The sequence below is a fragment of the Bombina bombina genome, chromosome 3, assembly GCF_027579735.1.
Source record: "Bombina bombina isolate aBomBom1 chromosome 3, aBomBom1.pri, whole genome shotgun sequence".
NCBI lineage: Eukaryota > Metazoa > Chordata > Amphibia > Anura > Bombinatoridae > Bombina > Bombina bombina.
The window spans coordinates 67,999,397-68,012,324 of NC_069501.1; the positions used below are offsets into that span (position 1 = coordinate 67,999,397).

At 42.1% G+C, this 12,928-nt stretch overlaps 1 protein-coding gene across 2 annotated transcripts in view; it reads left to right on the forward strand.

Moving 5' to 3' along the window:
- TMEM39A (transmembrane protein 39A) overlaps positions 1-12,928 on the forward strand; it is a 224,362-nt gene that overhangs the window by 191,026 nt on the left and 20,408 nt on the right. The window lies entirely within an intron of this gene.

Genomic DNA, 12,928 nt, shown 5'->3' on the forward strand with positions numbered 1-12,928 from the left:
ATTCTATGAACTAGATAAGTTTATACTATTAGGTAATATCGGGCAGACTTGCTGGGTCTATGGCTCTTATCTGCCATCAATATCTATGTTTCAATGCCCTTATGGCTTGGCCTCAGTTGTCCTTAGCCCGGTTTATCAGTTTCCAGTTGGACAACATCACCTCAGTGGTTTACAACAACCACCAGGGAGGAACTCGGAGCTCCTTGGCCGTGAAGGAGGAGACTCGCATACTGCAGTGGAGGGGAGATCACAATTGTCTACTATCTGCCATCCACATTCCAGGAGTGGACAAATGAGATTTCCTGAGGAGACAGACTTTTCATCCTGGGAAATGGGCTCTCCATCCCGAGGTCTTCTCCAGGTTAACCCTTAAGTAGGGGTACCACTTTAGACCCAGAATTATCTAACATTATTCTCCTACTTCAACATGCAAATCATTTTATTTGCGATGCTATCTTTTGATGTTGTGAAACTTAACATCAAATCTTTGTCTTTAGCTATTCTTACTAGAAGAGCTTTATGGCTTAAATTTTGGAATGCTGACATGGTATCTAAACAAGATTGCTATCTCTTTCTTTTCAAGGAAAATAATCTTTTTGGTTCTCAATTGGAATCTATTATTTCCACTATCACTGGGGGAAGGGAGTTTTTTCTGCCCCAGACCAGAATCTAAGGGTAAATTTAAAGCTCCCAATTGTTTTCGTTCATTTTGTCAGATTAGAGAACAGACAACCACTCCTTTGCCTTTGGCTCTAATTGGAGACCATCTCCGAATTGGAATAAATCCAAGCCTTATAAGAAATCAATTTTTGCCCCCAAACCTCCATGAAGGTGCGGGCTTCAAGCCAGTTCTTCTGGTAGGGGGCAGACTAAAGCTATTTCAAAGAGTTTGGACAGACTCTATCCATAATCAGTGGATTCAGAATATAATTTCTCAGGGTTATCGAATAGGATTCAGAATAAGACCTCCCTTGGGAAGATTCTTTCTTACCCATGTACCAACAAACCCAGTAAAAGCTCAAGCCTTTCTGAAATGTGTGTTTAGATCTAGAACATTCAGGGGTAATTGCCCCAGTTCCACAGCAGGGACAAGGATTGGGTTTTCATTCAAATCTATTCATTGTACCAAAGAAGGAAAATTCTTTCAGACCAATTTTATATCTGAAAACTTTAAATCATTTTGTAAGAGTCCCAACTTTCAAGATGGTTACTATAAGGACAGTTCTGCTCTTTGTTCAGCAAGGCCATGTCCACAATAGACTTACAGGACGCTTACCTTCACATTCCGATTCATCCAGATCACTATCGATTTCTGAGATTCTCTTTTCTAAACATGCATTACCAATTTGTTGCTCTTCCGTTACAACGGCACCAAGAATATTCTCAAGAGTTCTAGGTGCCCTTCTATCTGTAATCAGAGAGCAGGGTATTGCGGTGTTTCCTTATTTGGACAATATCTTGGTACTAGCTCAATCTTTTCATTTAGCAAAATCTCATGGTTGGATGATCAAGTTACTAAAGAGTTTATTGATTCCGCAGACAAAGGTCAGCTTTTTAGGTTTCCAGATAGATTCAGTATCCATGACTCTATCCCTAATAGAAAAGAGATGTTTGACATTGGTTTCATCTTGTCTAAACCTTCAGTCTCTATCATTCCCTTCAGTGGATATGTGCATGGAAGTTTTAGGTCTAATGATTGCAGCATCGGGCACAATCCCTTTTGCTCATTTTCATATAAGACCTCTACAGCTTTGCATGTTGCACCAATGATGCAGGGATTATACTCCGATATCACAACTGATATACTTAAATCCCAACACTCAACTCTCTCTGAATTGGTGTTTTTACCATCACCTTATTGTTCAAGGGCCCTCTTTTGTTTGTCCTACCTGGACTGTGATCACAACAGATGTAAGTCTTACAGGTAGGGAAGCTGTTTGGGGGTCTCTGACAGCACAAGGAGTTTGGAATCCTTGAGAGGCGAGGTTGCCAATCAATATCTTAGAACTCTGTACTATTTTCAGAGCTCTTCAGGCTTGGCCTCTATTAAAAAGAGAATCGTATATTCAAAACAGACAATGTCACAACAGGGGCATATGTCAATCATCAAGGGATACTCGCAGTCCCCTAGCAATGAACAAAGTATCTCTAATACTTTCTTGGGCGGAATCCAACTCTTGTCTAATCACTCCGATTTATATACCAGGTATAGACAATTGGCAAGGGGATTCTCTCAGTCGTCAGACTACATCCGGGGGAGTGGTCTCTCCATCCAGATGTGTTCTTTCAGATTGTGCAGATGTGGGGTCTTCCAGACATAGATCTGATGGCCTCATCTAAACAAGAATTTCTCACTCCCTGTAAGTCCGGAGTTGAGAGACGCGCGTTGTTATAACGGCTCTGCTAACAAGGAGCCTCTTTCTTTTTTCTGTCGCTCTCTAGTTATTTGATGCAAGGGAAAACGCATTTTAAAGTTGAATTGTCTCATTTTGATTTTGACTGCTGCAGCAGGACAGGTAGGCACCTCAGCAATATTGCTGAGGTATAGATGTTTGCCTGGGGTTGATTCTTGCTTCATTCAGTTTTTGCTTATATTATTTAAAGATGCAGTAACGGTTTTAAATAAAAAAATGATTTTATTGCTTTTTTTCCTTTTATTTTATCTTGTAGGTAAAGATGGATCAGAAGGCTTTGCAGAATGTTACTTTTAGCCTTTATTTTGACACCCAGGTAGAACCTCCAGTTATTTTTTGTTCATGTATTGAGAGAATGTTATGTTACAGACATAAACTTTTTGATTATGAGCCCTCATTATCTAAGGCAGATGCTGTTTAGGTGTGTCAGATCCTGCATCAGATAAGCCACAGCTTTTTCCTCAAGCGTCCCAATCTTTGTTCTCTACTCATGCAGTGCCCTGCAGTTCCCTGCAGCCCAGGTATCTTTGGCGGTATCTGAGACGCTGTCTGTTTTTCCCATGCTGCAGGGGAAACGCAAGAGGAAGTTTTAAAGAGTCAGTAAAGTTTCTGATCCAGTTGGGGGTCTACCTTAAGAAGTCTAGTAAGCTGAACAAGTTCTTTGATGTTCCCTCCGCGGTGGAGGTATTTCTTGTACTTGACCGTGCTTCTGAGATAAATTGCACGGGAGTAGGAGAGACCTGGGATTTCTTTTTTCTCCAAATTTTAAGAAGATGTTTCCTTTTGCTGACTCCATTAAAGAGGCGTAGCAGACGGTCCCTAAAGTGGAAGGGGCGATCTCCACCTTGGCTAAGAGGACTGCTAAATGAAAAGAAAGAAGCGCTCAACCTGGGAACGAACAATTGCATAATAGCTTGTTCTATGGCTTGTTACCACCCTGGAAGCAGCCTCTTTTTGCTCAACATGTGCATTTCACAGAGAAGAACTTTCCTGTAGCATATCAGTCTGATCCTGACTTAACAGTGCAGTCCAGCCCCGAAATACCAGGCAATCCCTCTCTGAACAAGGGAAACAGCAAAACCCCAGACGTACGTTTCGGCCTAGTGTGGGCCTCGTCAGTGAGGTGCAGCCATAACCCTCTAGGCACACTGAGCAACGGGTCCACGTCTGGATTCCCGCATCACACTTAGGGAGACTTCCCCAAGTGTCATAATTTGCATAAATGAAAAGAGAGAAGCGCTCAACCTGGGAACGAACAATTGCATAATAGCTTGTTCTATGGCTAGTCACCACCCTGGAAGCAGCCTCTTTTTGCTCAACATGTGCATTTCACAGAGAAGAACTTTCCTGTAGCATATCAGTCTGATCCTGACTTAACAGTGCAGTCCAGCCCCGAAATACCAGGCAATCCCTCTCTGAACAAGGGAAACAGCAAAACCCCAGATGTACGTTTCGGCCTAGTGTGGGCCTCGTCAGTGAGGTGCAGTCATAACCCTCTAGGCACACTGAGCAACGGGTCCACGTCTGGATTCCCGCATCACACTTAGGGAGACTTCCCCAAGTGTCATAATTTGCATAAATGAAAAGAGAGAAGCGCTCAACCTGGGAATGAACAATTGCATAATAGCTTGTTCTATGGCTAGTTACCACCCTGGAAGCAGCCTCTTTTTGCTCAACATGTGCATTTCACAGAGAAGAACTTTCCTCACTTGGCGGGATCAGACTGATATACTTCAGGAAAGTTTTCTTCTGTGAAAAGCACATTGGTCTAAAAGAGGCTGCTTCCGGGTGGTAAATCGCCATAGAACAAGCCACTGAGCTGTTGTTCGTTCCTGGTAGAGCGCTTCTCTCTTTGTATGCAAATTATTATGACCCTGGGGAAGTCTCCCTATGGGTGATGGGGGAAACCAGACGTGGACTCCTTGCCCAGTGTGCTTAGAGGAATGTGGCTGCACCTCACTGACGAGGCCCATAGGAGGCCGAAACGATTGTCTGGGGTTGTCATGTTCCTTGTTCAGAGGAGAATTGCCTGGTATTTCGGGGCTGGACTCGCCTTACTTGGTGGGATCAGACTGATATACTTCAGGAAAGTATTCTTCTGTGAAAAGCACACTGGTCTAAAAGAGGCTGCTTCCGGGTGGTAAATCGCCATAGAACAAGCCACTGAGCTGTTGTTCGTTCCTGGTAGAGCGCTTCTCTCTTTGTATGCAAATTATTATGACCCTGGGGAAGTCTCCCTATGGGGGAAACCAGACGTGGACTCCTTGCCCAGTGTGCTTAGAGGAATGTGGCTGCACCTCACTGACGAGGCCCATAGGAGGCCGAAACGATCGTCTGGGGTTGTCATGTTCCTTGTTCAGAGGAGAATTGCCTGGTATTTCGGGGCTGGACTGACCTTACTTGGCGGGATCAGACTGATATACTTCAGGAAAGTATTCTTCTGTGAAAAGCACACTGGTCTAAAAGAGGCTGCTTCCGGGTGGTAAATCGCCATAGAACAAGCCACTGAGCTGTTGTTCGTTCCTGGTAGAGCGCTTCTCTCTTTGTATGCAAATTAAGAGGACTGCTATCCCCATAGAGGATAGTTGTTCTTTTAAGCATCCTATGGACAAGAAGTTGGAGGCATTGCTAAAGAAAATGTAGTTCACCAGAGTCTCTAATGGCAGCCTGCAGTGTGTGTTGCCACTGTCACTAGTGCAGAAGCCTACTGGTTTGATGCCTTGCCTGGTTCTATTCAGACAGAGTCTCCTCTTGAGGAGATCCAGGACAGGATTAATTCCTTTATTTTGGATGCTTCCTTTACAGGTCATTTAGCTGAGAGCATAGATTTCTGGTTTTGCAGTTCTTGCCCACAGAGCCTTATGGTTGAAGTCCTGGTCTGCAGATGTTTCATCTAAGTCTAAGCTTTTGGCGATCCTTTACAAGTGTAAGACCTTGTTTGTTTCTGGCTTGACTGAAATTATTTCAGATATCACAGGAGGGAATGTATATTTTCTCCCTCAGGATAAAAAAAAAAAGAAAGCAGAAAGGACGTCAGAGTAATTTCCCGTTCCTTTTGTAACTTTAGAGGTAAACCCTCCCCTTCCTCTTCCAAGCAAGAACAATCTAACGCCTAGATTTAGAGTTTTGTCGGTAAAGACCCGCTGTGCTAACGCTGCTTTTTTTTCCAGCGCACCCTTAAGACAATGCTGGTATTTAGAGTTTTCTGAATGGCTGCGTTAGCCTCAGAAAAGGGAGCGTAGAGCATAATTTAGCTCCACTTCAACCCTCAATACCAGCGTTGCCTACGGTAGTGGTAAGCTGGAAAAACATGCTTGTGCACGATATCCCCATAGGAAACAATGGGGCTGAGCTGGCTGAAAAAAAACCTAACACCTGCAAAAAAGCAGCGTTCAGCTCCTAACTACACCTAACATGAACCCCTAGTCTAAACACCCCTAGCCTTACACTTATTAACCCCTAATCTGCCGCTATCGCTGACACCTACATTATATTATTAACCCCTAATCTGCCGACCGGACATCGCCGCCACCTACATTATAGCTATGAACCCCTAATCTGCTGTCCCTAACATCGGCGACACCTACATTATATTTATTAACCCCTAATCTGCCCCCAACGTCGCCGCCACCTACCTACACTTATTAACCCCTAATCTGCCGACCGGACGTCGCCGCCACTATAATAAATGTATTAACCCCTAAACTGCCGCACTCCCGCCTCGCAAACACTATAATACATTTTATTAACGTTTTATTAACCCCTAATCTGCTGTCCCTAACATCGCCGACACCTACATTATATTTATTAACCCCTAATCTGCCCCCTAACGCCGCCACCACCACCTACCTGCCATTATTAACCCCTAATCTGCCGTCCCCAACGTCGCCGCTACTATAATAAAGTTATTAACCCCTAACACCCCCCTAACTTAAATATAATTTAAATAAAACAAACTAAAATTACTATCATTAAATAAATTAATCCTATTTTAAACTAAATACTTAACTTTAAAATAAACCCTAATATAGCTACAATATAACTAATTGTTACATTGTAGCTATTTTAGGATTTATATTTATTTTACAGGCAACTTTGTATTTATTTTAACTAGGTACAATAGCTATTAAATAGTTAATAACTATTTAATAGCTACCTAGTTAAAATAATTACAAAATTACCTGTAAAATAAATCCTAACCTAAGTTACAAATACACCTAACACTACACTATCAATAAATTAATTAAATAAATTACCTACAATTAGCTAAACTAAAATACAATTAAATAAACTAATCTATAATACAAAAAAAACAAACACTAAATTACAGAAAATAATTTATTTTTACAAAAAGTTTAAACTAATTACACCTAATCTAAGCCCCCTAATAAAATAAAACAGCCCCCCAAAATAATAAAATGCCCTACCCTATTCTAAATTAAAAAGTAATCTGCTCTTTTACCAGCCCTTAAAAGGGCCTTTTGCGGGGCATTGCCCCAAAGTAATCAGCTCTTTTATCTGTAAATAAAAATACAATACCCCCCAACATTAAAACTCACCACCCACATACCCCTACTCTAACCCACCCAAACCCCCCTTAAATAAACTTAACACTAACCCCCTGAAGATCTCCCTACCTTGAGTCGTCTTCACTCAGCCAAGCCGAATTCTTCATCCAAGCGGAGCAAGAAGATGTCCTCCATCCGGTAGAAGTCTTCATCCAAGCGGGGCAGGAAGAGGTCCTCCATCCGGTAGAAGTCTTCATCCAAGCAGGGCAAGAAGAGGTCCTCCATCCGGTAGAAGTCTTCATCCAAGCGGGGTCTTCTATCTTCATCCATCCAGAGCGGAGCCATCTTCCAGCCAGCCGACGTGGAGCCATCCTCTTCAACCGATGGACTAACGACGAATGACGGTTCCTTTAAGGGACGTCCAAGATGGCGTCCCTCGAATTCCGATTGGCTGATGGGATTCTATCAGCCAATCGGAATTAAGGTAAGAAAAATTTGATTGGCTGGCTGGAAGATGGCTCCGCTCTGCTCCGGATGGATGAAGATAGAAGACCCCGCTTGGATGAAGACTTCTACCGGATGGAGGACCTCTTCTTGCTCTGCTTGGATGAAGACTAATACTGGATGGAGGACATCTTCTTGCTCCGCTTGGACGAAGAATTCGGCTCGGATGAGTGAAGACGACTCAAGGTAGGCAGATCTTCAGGGGGTTAGTGTTAGGTTTATTTAAGGGGGGTTTGGGTGGGTTAGAGTAGGGGTATGTGGGTGGTGGGTTTTAATGTTGGGGGGTATTGTATTTTTATTTACAGTTAAAAGAGCTGATTACTTTGGGGCAATGCCCTGCAAAAGGCCCTTTTAAGGGCTGGTAAAAGAGCTGATTACTTTTTAATTTAGAATAGGGTAGGGCATTTTATTATTTTGGGGGGCTTTTTTATTTTATTAGGGGGCTTAGATTAGGTGTAATTAGTTTAAACGTCTTGTAAAAAAAAAAAAAAAAATTCTGTAATTTAGTGTTCGTTTTTTTTTGTATTATAGATTAGTTTATTTAATTGTATTTTAGTTTAGCTAATTGTAGTTAATGTATTTAATTAATTTATTGATAGTGTAGTGTTAGGTGTATTTGTAACTTAGGTTAGGATTTATTTTACATGTAATTTTGTAATTATTTTAACTAGGTAGCTATTAAATAGTTATTAACTATTTAATAGCTATTGTAACTAGTTAAAATAAATACAAAGTTGCCTGTAAAATAAATATAAATCCTAAAATAGCTACAATGTAACTAATAGTTATATTGTAGCTATATTAGGGTTTATGTTATAGGTATTTATTTTTAAATAGGAAAAATTTATTTAATTATAGTAAATTTATTTAGATTAATTTAAATGATTTTTAAGTTAGGGGGGTGTTAGGGTTAGACTTAGGTTTAGGGGTTAATAAATTTATTATAGTAGCGGCGACGTTGCGGGCAAGAGATTTGGGGTTAATATTTGTAGGTAGGTGGCGGCGATGTTAGGGAGGGCAGATTAGGGGTTAATACTATTTATTATAGCGTTTGCGAGGCGGGAGTGCGGTTGTTTAGGGGTTAATACATTTATTATAGTGGCGGTGAGGTCCGGTCGGCAAATTATGGGTTAATAAGTGTGTGTAGGTGGCGGCGACGTTGGGGGGGGGGCAGATTAGGGGTTAATAAATATAATGTAGGTGTTGGCGATGTTAGGGGCAGGAGATTAAGGGTTCATAGCTATAATGTAGGTGGAGGCGTTGTCCGGTCGGAAGATAAGGGATTAAAAAAAATTATTATAGGGTTGGCGATGTGGGGGGGCCTCGGTTTAGGGGTTCATAGGTAGTTTATGGGTGTTAGTGTACTTTATAGCACAGTAGTTAAGAGCTTTATGTTCCCGCGTTAGACCATAAAGCTCTTAACTACTGACTTTTTTTGACGGTAGGAGTCTTGTCGGTAGAGGCTCTACCGCTCACTTCTTCCAAGACTTGAGATACCAGCGTTAGGCAAATCCCATAGAAAAGATAGGATACGCAGTTGGCGGAAGGGGATCTGCGGTAGCCTCGAGTCGCGGAAAGAAAGTGAGCGGTAGACCCTTTCCTGCCTGACTCTAAATACCAGTGGGCGGTAAAAAGCAGCGTTAGGACCCCTTAACGCTGCTTTTGACGGCTAACGCCAAACTCTAAATCTAGGCGTAAGTCTTCCTGGAAGCCTAGTCAGTCTTGGAATATGGAGAAGCAGTATAAAAAGCCTGCAACTGACTCCAAGTCAGCATGAAGGGTTGGCCCCGATCCGGGAGCAGATCCAGCAGGGGGCAGACTTTCTATTCGTTCAAGCCTGGATGCGAGATGTTTCGGACCCCTGGGCGGTGGACATTATTTCCCAGGGGTACAAAATAGTATTTGACTTTCCCTCCCAAAGGCAGGTTTCTTCTTTCAAAATGATCTGTAGTCCAGATAATGAGAGAGGTGTTATTAATTTGTGTTAAGGACTGTTCGTAGTTCCCAATAAAGGGGGAACTTTCAGACCAATTTTAGACCTAAAGTGTCTAAATAAGTTCCTCAGAGTACCATCCTTCAAGATGGAGACTATACATTTCATTCTTCCTTTGGTCCTAGAGGGTCAGTTCTTGACAACCATAGACCAATAGGATGTGTATCTTCATGTTCCTATTCATTGGGATCATCGCAATTTCTGAGATTCGCTTTCTTGGACAATCACTTTCAGTTTGTGGCTCTGGGGGCTCGATTGGCAGTAATCCGGTCCGGCATTGCAGTGGCGCCATATCTGGACGACATTCTGGTTCAGGTGCCGTCTTTTCAACAAGCATCATCTCATACAGAGTTCTTTTTGTCTTTTCTTCGTTCCCTCGGTTGGAAGGTGAATCTGGGAAAGAGTTCTCTGATTCCAGCTAGAAGGGTAGTGTTACCATAATAGATTCCCTATTAATAAAGATTTTTTCTGACAGAGGTCAGAAAATCAAAAATTCTCAGCTCTTGCCTTGCACTTCAGTTCTCTCTTCGGCCATCTGTGGCTTAATGTTTGAAGGTAATTGGTCTGATGGTAGCTTTCATGGAATTCATTCAATTTGCTTGGTTTCATCTCAGACCCCTGCAGTAATGCATGCTTAGACAATGGAATGGGGTCTATGCGGTTCTGTCTCCGCGAATAGATCTGGATTAGGCGGTAAAATACTCTTTTCTGTGGTGGTTGTCTCTGGAGCAACTCTCACAGGGAGCTTGTTTTCGCAGACCTTCCTGGCTGATTGTGTCCACGGATGCCAGTTTTCTGGATTGAGGAGCAGACTGGGGCTCATTGAAGGTTCAGGGTCTATGGACTTGGGAGGAGTCAGTTCTTCCCATAATCATCTTAGAACTGAGAAAAATCTTCAATACTCTGCTGCCTGGCCTCAGTTAGCTTTGGCCCGGTTTATCAGGTTCCAGTCGGACATCTTTTCATTGGTGGCGTACATCAACCACCAAGGGGGGAACTCGGAGTTCCTTGGCTATGTTAGAAGTGACCCAATTTATTCAGTGGGCATAGACCCACAACTGCTGTCTGTCTGTGATCCACATTTCATGAGTGGACATTTGGGAAGCAGATTTTCTGAGTAGACAGACTTTTCATCCCGGGGAGTGGAAACTTCATTTGGGTAGTGTTTTCCAGTTTGACCCTTAAATGGGGGTGGCCGGAGCTGGATCTTATGGCTTCTTGGCAAAATGCCAAGCTTCCGAGGTACGGTTCAAGGTCAAGGGATCCACAGGCTGTCTTGATAGATGCTCTGGCGGTCCCTTGGAATTACAGTCTAGCATACCTTTTTCCTCCATTCACTCTCCTTCCAAGAGTTATTGCTCGGATCAAGCAGATGAGGGAATCAGTGATTCTCATAGCGCCAGCATGGCCTCGCAGGATCTGGCATGCAGACCTAGTGGAAATGTCATCTCTTCCACCTTGGAGACTTCCTCTGAGGAGGGACCTTCTTCTTCAGGGTGCCTTCCTTCATTTGTTTTTCGTTTCTCTGATGCTGACTGTAAGGAGATTGAATGCTTATTTTTATCCAAGTGTAGGGTTTCAGGGTTAGTCATTGAAACCTTGTTTCAGGCTCGTAAATATCTGTATTGGTGTGTATCCAGAGGTTACTCTTGGAGTAGAGTCAGGATTTCTAGGATTTTGTCCTTTCTCCAGGGGGGTTTGGAGAAGGGTTTGTCGGCTAGTACTCTGAAGGGTTAGATTTCTGCATTGTCCATTTTGTTGCATAAACTATTTGTGGATGTGCCAGATGTGTAATCTTTTTGTCAGGCTTTGGTTAGAATCCAGCCTGTATTTAAACCTGTTACTCCTCCCTGGAGTTTTAATCTTGTTCTTAGAGTTTTGCAACAGGCTCCTTTTGAGCCTATGCATTCCTTCAATATTAAGATATTATCTTGGAGCTTTTGTTTTATGCAGTATAATTATCCTTATCTTATTTTTCATTCTGATAGGGTGGTTTTGCGTACTAGATTCGGTTTCTTGCCTAAGGTTGTTTCGAACAGGAATATTAATCAGGAGATCGTTGTCCTTTCCTTGTGTCCTATTCCTTCTTCTCTTAAGGAGCGTTTGTTGCACAACCTGGATGTTGTGCGTGCGTTGTAATTCTATCTACAAGCTACTAAGGACTTTCGCCAGTCTTATGCTTTGTTTTCTGAGAAACGCAAGGGTCAGAAGGCTATGGTTACTTCTCTTTCTTTTCTGCTGAAGAGTATTTTTTGTTTGGCCTATGAGACTGCTGGACAGCAATCTGCTGAGAGAATCACAGCTTATTCCTTGAGGGCTGTTTCTTCTTCCTGGGCTTTCAAAATGAGGCTACTGTCGATCAGATTTGCAAGGCTGTAACTTGGTCTTCTTGTATTCTTTTTCCAAATTCTATAAATTTGATACTTTTGCCTTGGCTGGGGTTTTCTTTTGGGAGAAAGGTTCTTTAAAGCAGTGGTGCCTTCTGTTTAGGTTACCTGTCTTGTCCCTCCCTTATCATCTGTGTCCTCTAGCTTGGGTATTGGTTCCCACTAGTAATTGATGATTCCGTGGACTCGCCATATCTTAGGAAAGAAAACATATTTTATACTTGCCTAATAAATTTATTTATTTCCGGATATGGTGAATCAGTTATTTTTTTAACTAAAGCTTTAGGCACCTCTACACATTTGTGTTATCTTCTTTTTCCATTTCCCTTTGGCTGAGTGACTGGGGGTTATGGGCAGTGTTCCCTCTAAGGACAGTTTTGTGTGCAGTCCAGCAGTGAAACAGTTAACAAGAGAACCATACCTTGCCATCTGCATTGTGCAGTGTTTGCTAATTGCAGGGTGTGGCTACCTAATTAACTGTTTCACTGCTGGGCCGCACACAAAACTGGCCTTAGAGGGAACACTGGTTATGGGTAAGGGAAGTGACATATAGCAGTTTTGCTGTGGTGCTCTTTGCCTCCTCCTGCTGGCCAGGAGTGATATTCCCACTAGTAATTGATGATTCCGTGGACTCACCATATCCGAAAAGAAATACATTTATCAGGTAAGTATAAATTATGTTTTCTTGGAAAGTTTTATTTCTGCTCTCTCTTGCGAGTCTCCTTATCTGATTTTCCATCAAGATAAATCTGTTTTGCGGACTTCGTTTACATCTTTGCCTAAAGTTGTGAATTCTAACAACATTAATTGGGATATTATTGTTCCTTCCTTGTGTCCTAATCCTAAGAATACTCTTGAAAGGTCTTTACATTCTTTGGATTTGGTAAGAACTTTGAAATATTATGTTGTGGCTACTAAAGATTTCAAAAAGATTTCTAATCTATTTTTTATTTTTTCTGGTTCCAGAAAATGTCAGAAAGACTCTGTCATTTCTTTTTTTTTTTAAACTTCTGATTTTCAAAACTTATTTATAGGCGGGGTAGTATCCACCTCATAGAATAACAGCTCATCTACAAGATCAGTTGCCACATCTTGGGCTTTCAAGAATGAAGCTTTAATTGA